Source organism: Cupressus sempervirens, chromosome 9, assembly GCF_028749045.1.
Source record: "Cupressus sempervirens isolate cs-2001-9-10 chromosome 9, ASM2874904v1, whole genome shotgun sequence".
In the NCBI taxonomy this organism is placed as follows: Eukaryota; Viridiplantae; Streptophyta; class Pinopsida; order Cupressales; family Cupressaceae; genus Cupressus; species Cupressus sempervirens.
Genome location: NC_143126.1, coordinates 109,054,301 through 109,064,396, shown reverse-complemented (window position 1 = coordinate 109,064,396; position 10,096 = coordinate 109,054,301).

Below are 10,096 nucleotides of genomic sequence, written 5' to 3'. Positions count from 1 at the left end.
TAAACAAAAAACTGAAAACATAATACAAAATCTCAATCAAGGTCCTTAGCTACAATGCTCGCTATTGAGTACCCGTTACTTGGGACACGAGTACCCATACCAGGGGTGTGGGTACAAGTACCCATGCAACCTCATAATATATTATGATAACCAATAATGTCATACATAAACAAACATATAATATATTATGATAACCAATAATGTCATACATGAAGGAACATATAATATATTATGTTAACCAATAATGTCATACATGAAGGAACATATAATATATTATGATAACCAATAATGTCATACATGAAAAAATATATAATATAAAATGATAACCAATAATGTCATACATTAACAAACACATAATATATTATGATAACCAATAATGTTTTACATGAACAAACATATCATATATTAGACAATAATGTCATAAGTCTAATAATGTCATGCATCAAATAAATGTCATACATCAAATATAAAATGTCATATATACATCAAAATGTATATCAAATATGTCCACTGACATAAAATTCAACATATATGTCTGTTGATGCCTATACATGTGTGTCTATCAACTATATCTTCTCCTTCCCAAGAGGGGAAGGAAACAAATATCTAGAGGTCTTCGGTCATCATGTGGAGGGAGATGATGGGGATGATGGGGTCTTCCTCACATGCTCGCTCATCCTCTTGTTGAGGCTCTTCTCTAACTCGAGCTGATACAAACAAAGTAGATATGAATTAATAATTACTATACATTGAAATCAAATATATGTACACACAAAACTAATTATTTTCTTACTGCCATCAAATAGTCGCTCTACAAATCCACCTCAAAGGCTCATGGACAATCGAGTGTAACAAGACCCTACAACAATTCAATCAATATAATCACTTATAAATAACATTAAAATTTTGATACTAACTATTATAAACAACAACTAAAAGCAAAAAAAATCTTTCATACCTTAGTCAATGGCTCTGAACTAGCCATAGCTGCAGCTACTCCATGGTCCATGGATTATCGAAGATGAGAGGAGTCTTAGATGTCAAGAGCTACATGTCATACAATACACTTTACATGTAATATGAAACATGAAACAAATATAATCAAATAAATTAAATTAACATGAAACAAATGTACCTCTACAAAGCTCATATCACATCTAGGCTCAAAGTTCGTAGTGAATGTCGATGGTCCTATAGAGAATTGATGCACATGCATAATTTTTTTTGTCAATCATTCATATGATATATATATATATATATGTATATATATATGTATGTATGTATATATGTATGTATATATGTATATATATATATATGTATGTATATATGTATATATATGTATATATATGTATATATGTGTATATATATGTATATGTATATATATGTATATATGTATATATAGATATACATATACATATGTATATATATACATATACATATATATGTATATATATATATATACACATATGTACATATATACATATATATGTATACACACACACACACACACACACACATATGTATGTATATATATATGTATATATTTAAATGATAAAATTGATACATATCTTTGGACTCGTCGAGGAGACAAAAAATGGGGCTGGGGGATTGCTACTAGGACCACCAACACTTTGATCTTAAATTTTTAACAATGTCAATACATGCTAATTAATTAGTCATTCACTATACATATGAAATGTGATCAAATTAATTTATTATAATTGTAATTCACCTACGTGTCAATGCTAAATGTCTCATTTAGGAATTGATCAATGACTAGCCCATCATCTGCACCATCTCCAGCATGACTACCAAATGTGCATAAGGATCCACATGATGTGAACATGTGACCGCGATGCATAGAAGGCTCCTCATCAACTAATGGACTCATGCAATGAATGAGGGTCTGTGTCAAAGCATTAATAGTCCCTAGAGTGCTGGCCTCTACATGTTCTTTCACAACTAAAGAAATAGTCACATGCTCACCCTATGGCTTGACCATAGGTGCCCTAACTACATTAGGGTCATGACGTGCCCTCGGCCTCTCAAATAATGGCCCCCCCACCTCTATCCTAAGATTCTAATATATCAAAATAATTGGGGATCTCCCCAAGGAAAAACTCATAATACAATTTCCTTAAGAAATACATTGGGACCTCATGATTCCCCAATAGTATTTTGTTCACCAAGTACTCTAAACAATGCACTGTTGGAAATGATTGAAATGATCATAAGAAATTTTTTTGGAATAATATATGGAACTGGTAAAGAATGTCCTCAATCATTGTTTTGTCATTGATGTCAAACTTTCTACTTGTAGGGATGACAATTGCTTTAGTGATCCAAATACTATTAATTAGTTGATTGTCAAGGTGGAGGCAATCAATAAGATGTAACTAGAACACCTAGAGAAAGGTTGAAGTTATGATGTTGTAATAAAGTACAAGGATCAGCTAAGCCATTGATGAAAAAATGTATCGGATGACATACTAAAAGATATGAAGAATGAGCACACTGAAACATATCAAAGATCTAAGGTTTTAGCTAAGTCTTTTGTAAAGCTCAAACTAAGTTCATTAGATAGAAGGAGTCAAGCAAGTTAGTAAGAGCCGAGCAAAACCAAGTGCCGAGCAGAATCAAGTGCCCAGCAGAATCTGATGCAGAGCCACACCTTGGAAAACTCAGGAGGAATCAGTCACTCAACTGAGTTGCTTCAAGGGGCATCTACAACCTTTAGGATCACACACTAAAATCAGATTCAATAAACAAAACTTTGAAAATAAAATCCTCCAAAATATCTTCTTGCTGCCTTTGGATAGACCCGCACTCAGACATGAATAACTTTCGAACCAAAAAATATTTACTCAATCAAACTGTTGATGTTTGGCATAACTAGGTTTCGAACAACATATAAAAATTTGAGAGAAATTTGATGGTTCAAACTTGAGATATTGACCCCGCATCAGAGTACATTTTTCTGCAAAACATTGCTTCTTGCTGTCTCTAGATAGGCCTGCACTCAGACATGAATAACTCTTGAACCAGATCAAAGTTCTTCAATCGCTCTGGTGAAGATGGGTGTAGTTAGGCCTATAATAACATATCCAAAGCTCATGAAAATCGAACAGTGCATTTGGGAGATATTACCTATGCACTGAGACTAATTTTCTGCAAACATACCGAATTCGACCCAAAACTAAATTTTTTTAATCTTCTGCAAACTATCAACTTGTTTCTAGTGAGAAGATAAGAAAAATCCATTCAAAACTCAGACCATTGAAAACTTGCACAAAGAAGAGCCACACGTTGGAAAACTCGGGAGGAATCAGTAACTCAACTGAGTTGCTTCAAGGGGCATCTACAACCTTCAGGATCACACACTAAAATCAGATTCAATAAACAAAACTCAGATTCAATAGACCCGCACTCAGACATGAATAACTTTCGAACCAGAAAAGATTTACTCAATCTAACCGTTGATATTTGGTGTAACTAGATTTCAAGCAACATATAATTTTTTTAGAGAAATCCAATAGTTCAAACGCGAGATATTGACCCCGCATCAGAGCACATTTTTTCTGAAAATATATCCCCCAAAATATCTTCTTGCTGCCCTCGGATAGACCTGCACTCAAACATGAATAAATTTTGAACCAAAAAATGTTTACTCAATCCAACCATTTATATTTGGCATAACTAGGTTTCAAACAACATATAAAAATTTGAGAGAAATCTGATGGTTCAAACTTGAGATATTGACCCCACATCAGAGTACATTTTTCTGCAAAACATTGCTTCTTGCTATCTCTAGATAGGTCTGCACTCAGACATGAATAACTCTTGAACTAGATCAAACCTCTTCAATCGCTCTGGTGAAGATGGGCGTAGTTAGGCCTATAATAACATATCCAAAGCTCATGAAAATCCAACGGTACATTTGGGAGATATTACCCATGCACTGAGACTAATTTTTTGCAAAGATACCGAATTCGACCCAAAACTAAATTTTTTTAATCTTCTACAAACTATCAACTTGTTTCCAGTGAGAAGATAAGAAAAATCCGTTCAAAACTCAGACCATCGAAAACTTGCACAAAGATAAAAATGAAAAAAACATTCCATATCTCTCCAAATTCGATTCGTGTCTTACATAGCCGACTGGCTCACCTTTAAAACTGACTTTCTTTTTCTTATTAAAGGATGTGAAATGTTTTCTTCTTATTTTAGAAAAGAAGAATGTCTTCTATCCAAAAAAAGGATAAGAATCTGAAACGTTTTTTCTACCAATATTAGACAGTTGTTTTCTAAGTCAGGAATATTCCAAAAAATGCCTACTACCTATTATTGGATTCTAAAAATCATTAAACACTCCACCTACGAACTAAAAAAAAAGTATTCTAATTTAAGATCCACACACCTGGTCCTAGGTGGCTATATCTGGAGAGCTTATCGAACTGCTACTCTAGGTATGCCACCACATGTAGGACATTATTACAAACTTCAAAAACTAAAAGCATTTAAAACATAACATTAAATTCCCTATTACATTTTCAACAATGTTGCCTCCTATAGCGTTTCTCTTCTCTACCACTGCAGCAGAATCAAGTGCCGAGCAGAACCAAGTGCTGAGCAAAACCAAGCGCCGAGCAGAATCAAGTGCCGAGAAGAACCAAGTGCCGAGAAAAACCAAGTGCCAAGCAGAATCAAGGGCCAAGTAGAACCAAGTGCCGAGTAGGTATAGGTGCCGAGTAACACAGAGGTGCCGAGCACCAGTAACTCAATAATGCCGAGTTGCTGCATTATTTTGGAAATCGAAGATTCGTCAGATCTAAGACGACAAAGTTGTTATCTAGAAATCTGTGAATTAAAAGGAAGATAAGAATGATGAGTTGGTGGCACAGAACACCATGTAGAACATTTTTAAGATACAACTGGCAAAGGTTCTAGAAGAGAACAAAATATGGGGTAGATACATTATATCCCACCTAATCCATCTTGAAACCCTAAAATTGGAGAGGGAGAACTGAGCGACAAAAAGCAAATCAGACTTCTATATAAGAAGACATAAGTTAATGAAGAAAAAGAGTGTGTGTAAAAGAGGGGATAGTGAGAGAGAGAGCCGTGGTCAACCATAAAAGCATGAAGTGATATAGAATGTGCTAAGGAGAAGAAAGCACAGGAACTTTGTTTAATAGACAACCACAAGAATGATTGTATTGGTAGAATGAATAATAAGACTCAAGGAGATGAAGCTTGAGAGGGAGACAAGCAGCTAGAGCTGAAGTGATTGAAGCCAAGCATAAGGATTGAACTGAAAAGAGTGATTTGAAATTTGCAAAGTATGTTGTAAGTTATATCAAATCAAAAGACCATTATCGTTACTTTCTAGCAATTGTAACAATAAGATAAATCCTATGGACTTAGGTTGGCTTAACAGCCATTAGATAAATCCTTTAATAGGGTGACATTCCAAGTGAATGTTCTAAAGACCTTTAATCAAGCCCATTCCTAACAGTTTGGTGAAATCCTCTAACAAGGTCACATTTAACAGTGTGTTGTAAGTCTTTAACAGGGCAGGCTTTTAACAGGGCATCACTTCAGAAGAGTGAGAATCAAGTAGCATGTTACTGGTGGTTTTTTCCAAATTGGGTTTCCACGTAAATCATTGTGTCATGTGTTGATCTTGAATGTTTTATCTTTGCATGTTGATTTACAGTAATTTGCTTATATGACTGATTTAAGTTTGAACAGATGAAAAGGGTACGGATTCATTAAACAGTATTTTAAAAAGTATTAATAGGGCATTTGAACCTTCAATAACTGATTCACCCCCCCACCTCAGTTATTCTAAAGAATTCTAACATGCACAAATGCTACCTTTTGGTATATCTTTTTTTGTTACATCTTGATATAAAAAAAATTTTTCATAATATCTTTTTTGTTCATTCCTCTTAACCTACCAAATATCCAACTGACCACTAACAAAAGCTACGTGGGTCATAATGGACTCAAGGGAGGATGCCAATTGAGCACTCATTGGATTGGTTTGTCCACAAGCTTTCAACCTACCAATCAATGCTTCTAATTCATTTTTGCCTCTTTCTATTTCATTTATTATGTTTTTCTGTGTGCCAGGAGGAGGTCTTCTAATCAGTGTAGGTTGCGAAATTTCTTGTTCTTGTTGTGGAGGGTTTTGGTTTGGATCTTGTTGAGGGTTTTGGTTTGGATCTTATTGAGGGTTTTGGTTTTGATCTTGTTGGGGATTTTCTAGTTCATCATTCATATTTCCTGATAAGAAACCAATTGCAATCTAAATAAATAAAAAAATTTAAAGAAACCTACAAAACAAGACAAAAACATATAAAACAATGCAAAAAGAAGGCTAGACAACATACAGTGTAATCATGATCTCAAACTTTGACTACGAGGAGGTATATTGACGAGGTGGGTTGTGAAAATCTTCAATTTTCTGAATTTGCATGCATGCTGTGAGGAGAGGAAGTTGCAAAATCATGAAAAAATGAATTGGTTGTGGGTTTACAGCCTATTTATAATAATTTGGGGTTTTAAAAAGCATGCACGCGCTATTCAAAGTTAGAAAAAAAAAATGGGTGTCATCTTTTTGGCACCACAACTTGGTACACTTACCCTCATGTGGCTCATGAATGAAGTACTAAAGGATTTTCTAGGTAAGTTTGTCATTATTTACTTAGATGATTTTTTGATCTTTAGTAAGACTTTAGAGGAGAATTTGATGTATACTTGAAAGGTGTTTGATAAGTTGAGGGAAGAAAAGTTGTTGATAAACCTAAAGTGCAATTTTCTCAATGAGGAGTTGGTATACATATGATTTTTAGTCCTAGTAGAAGGTATAAAAATGGACCCAGAGAAAGTGAAGGCTATCCTTGAATGGCCTACTCCAAAGAGTGCTATAGTGGTAAGATCTTTTCATTGACAAGATAGTTTTTACAGAAAGATCATAAGAGGTTTTTGCAAACAATGAGGGAGAATAGCAAAGAATTTAAGTGGATTATAGGAGAAAATAAGAGTTTTAATCTCTTGAAACAAAAAGTTACAAAGCAACCTATTTTTGCACTTCCAGATTTTAATAAAGGGTTTCAAGTAGATTGTGATGCTAGTGGTACTGCAATAGGAGCTCTTTTGAGCCAAGAAGGTAGGCATATTTCTTATTTCAGTTTGAAGTTGAATGGTGCTAAAAGAAAATATTATGTTTATGATCAAGATTTTCATGCTATAGTTCAAACACTAAAGAAGTGGAGACACTATCTTCTTCCTAAGGAGTTTTTTTGGTATATTGATCATCAATGTTTGCAACATTTGAATAGTAAAGGAAAATTAAACCAAAGGCATCTGAAGTAGCTTGAGTTTTTGTAGAGTTATACATTTGTTTGAAAACACAAGAGTGGTGAGTCTAATAGAGTTGCATATTCTCTTAGTAGAAGACAACTTTTTCTAATAGAGATGCACATTGAGGTGGTTCGATTCAAGGTACGTGCAAGAATTTGGGTCTCACTTGGGCAAAAAGTGGAAGTGTTTTCCCTATTTTTAAAATTTCTTGTCAATTGATGTCAAAATTTGAGACATTCAAAGATTGAATATAGAAAATTTCACAAATAAAAATTCTAGTGTTAAGAATCTACTTTTTGAATATGTCATTTATTTGTGTACCCATATGATAGATTTTGTTTTGGTATTGATTTATAAAAAGCACTTTTTCAAAATTCCTATTTCAGGGCAATACCACACTCATGTATAGAGACAATAATTGAACACAAATAAATTATTTTTTAAAATCCAATTACCTAACACACCAAATATTGATAATAAATTTTTTTCATAATTTTTTATTGAATAACTTTATTATTATCTAGTTTTTATTGGCTATAAAGTGAAATTTTAAAACCTCTTGTGTATGGATGTCACAATTTGATCAAATATTTTTTTTTTAACTTCAAAATAATTGTATGTAGATTGATGACATATAAATTAATTTTAAGAAAAACATAAAATAAAAAAGTTATTGAATTTTTAGTGAACCTCACTATTTTACATTTAGCTACCATGTTTGATTAAAAATAATGCAAAAATAGTAAATAAAATCATAACACTATAAAATTTATTTTTTTGAAATCAGGGCAGTGAGAACTCTAAAGGATTTTTGTTTCATAAAAAAATTTGATGGGGAACACCCTCTAAAAAAAATGGCAAGGTGTGAATTCATCAGTTCAATGCCTTAGCCAAATCTTGAGAGGTCAAGGCATAGGCTTGATCTCACCAAGCCCATCCCAAACCAAAATCTAAGGCAGGAGAAAAAAATCCTACCCCATGTTGTAAGAAATTCACACCAATTATATGAAATTCAAAAAATGAGTTCCCATTTTGAAAAAATTAAATTGACATTGAAAACGCATTTAAAATCCCCAAAAAAATAAAAATAAAATTGATTTTTAAAAAAATGGGTACCCATTTTTAATAAGGAAAAAATGGGCACCTAATTTTTTTAAAAATAGTTACTTGTATTTCAATTTTAAAAAAGGGGTGCCCATTTTTTTTTAAAATAAATTTTTATTTTTTCAAAAATGGGCACCTGATCTTTTTTAAAATTGGTTCCCATTGTTTTGAATTTTGGAATGGGCACCCAAGCCTAATATGGGTGCCCATTTATTAAAAAAATGGGCACCCTTTTCTAAAAGAGCATGATCTCAATCCACGAACTTTCACAGAATTGAGACCCAACTTCTTGCTTCTAACCTCCAAGGAACTCAGTAATTTATTTCCAAAGGATCCTAATTTTGGTGAAGTATGGAAGGCTTGTAAAAAATTTATTACACTTGATAGCACAAAGTGGTTGAATTTCATAATCCAAGATGGTATTTTATTCAAAGGGAGCTAGTTGTGCATTCCAAAAAGTTCAATGAGAGAGAATCTCAGCAAGGAGAAGCATGGTAGAGGATTGGCTAGATACTTTGGTGGAGATAATACCATTTCTTTGGTTGTTGAGATGTGAAGAAGTTTGTGGAGAGTTACAAAATATGTTAGATGGCAAAAAGAGTGAAGTAGAATACAATGTTGTATCAACCAAATGGTTCCTAATAAGATTTTTGTCCTTTTAGTAGTTATAGTATTCATTTGTACAGATTCTCTAACACTCTCATCTTATTTTGTTCTAACATTATTGAACTTAGTATTCCAATTATTTGTCTTCTCTTTTTTAGTAAAATGATCATCTTCATGAAAATATTCTAGCTTAGTCCAAATATCATGGGTTAGGTTAAGTTCCTTTACATCAATACAATTGGATTCAGATAAGGTATTAATAAGTATTTCTCTTACATTCATGTTGCATTCATTTTCTAATTTATGTATGAAGATATATTTCTTGCTATTTTGACATCAATATTATTGTTTTTAATTAACCAATAATGGATCCCCATGCAGATCAAATCTTCTATCATTTTGTTTGACCTACTATCATAATATCACCATTAAATTTAGGATTTTCCTTCATCTAAGCCATAATAGATCTCCACCATATGTTAAGCTTCCTTTCCAAAAAGAAACCTATCTTATAATACCAATTGTTAAGAAGTAAAGTCCACACATAACTAAGGCATTTGTGGAGGGTGAATCAATTGTGACTAAACATAATTATATCCAAACTTATATATCTATCCCTAAATAATTAAAATAATGATGCACAACAATTAAAAATACAACATACCTTAACTATTTGTTGACTAGGGAAACCCTTTGATAAGAGGGAAAACCACAATGGGGATGATACTGGTGCAGGGCACCTAAGGCTCTTAGGGATGAATTCAAGGTGTTTAGTATGTTAGAGTTGTTAGGAATGAAGTTGGTCCTTATTTGTAATGAAGACTCAATTGTAAGGTACAATGGCACATTGGTGTGGTTATAAGCCAAGTGACCATTTCTAACTAAGGAATCATTATTTATGAATTCTTGAGTATTTTACTATTTTTAGGATGTTTTAGGTGGATTTGAGTCATTAGGACACGTTTGAATTGAAGGTGTGTAAAAAAAGTGCAAAGGTGCAAGAAAGTTGCAAAATGCA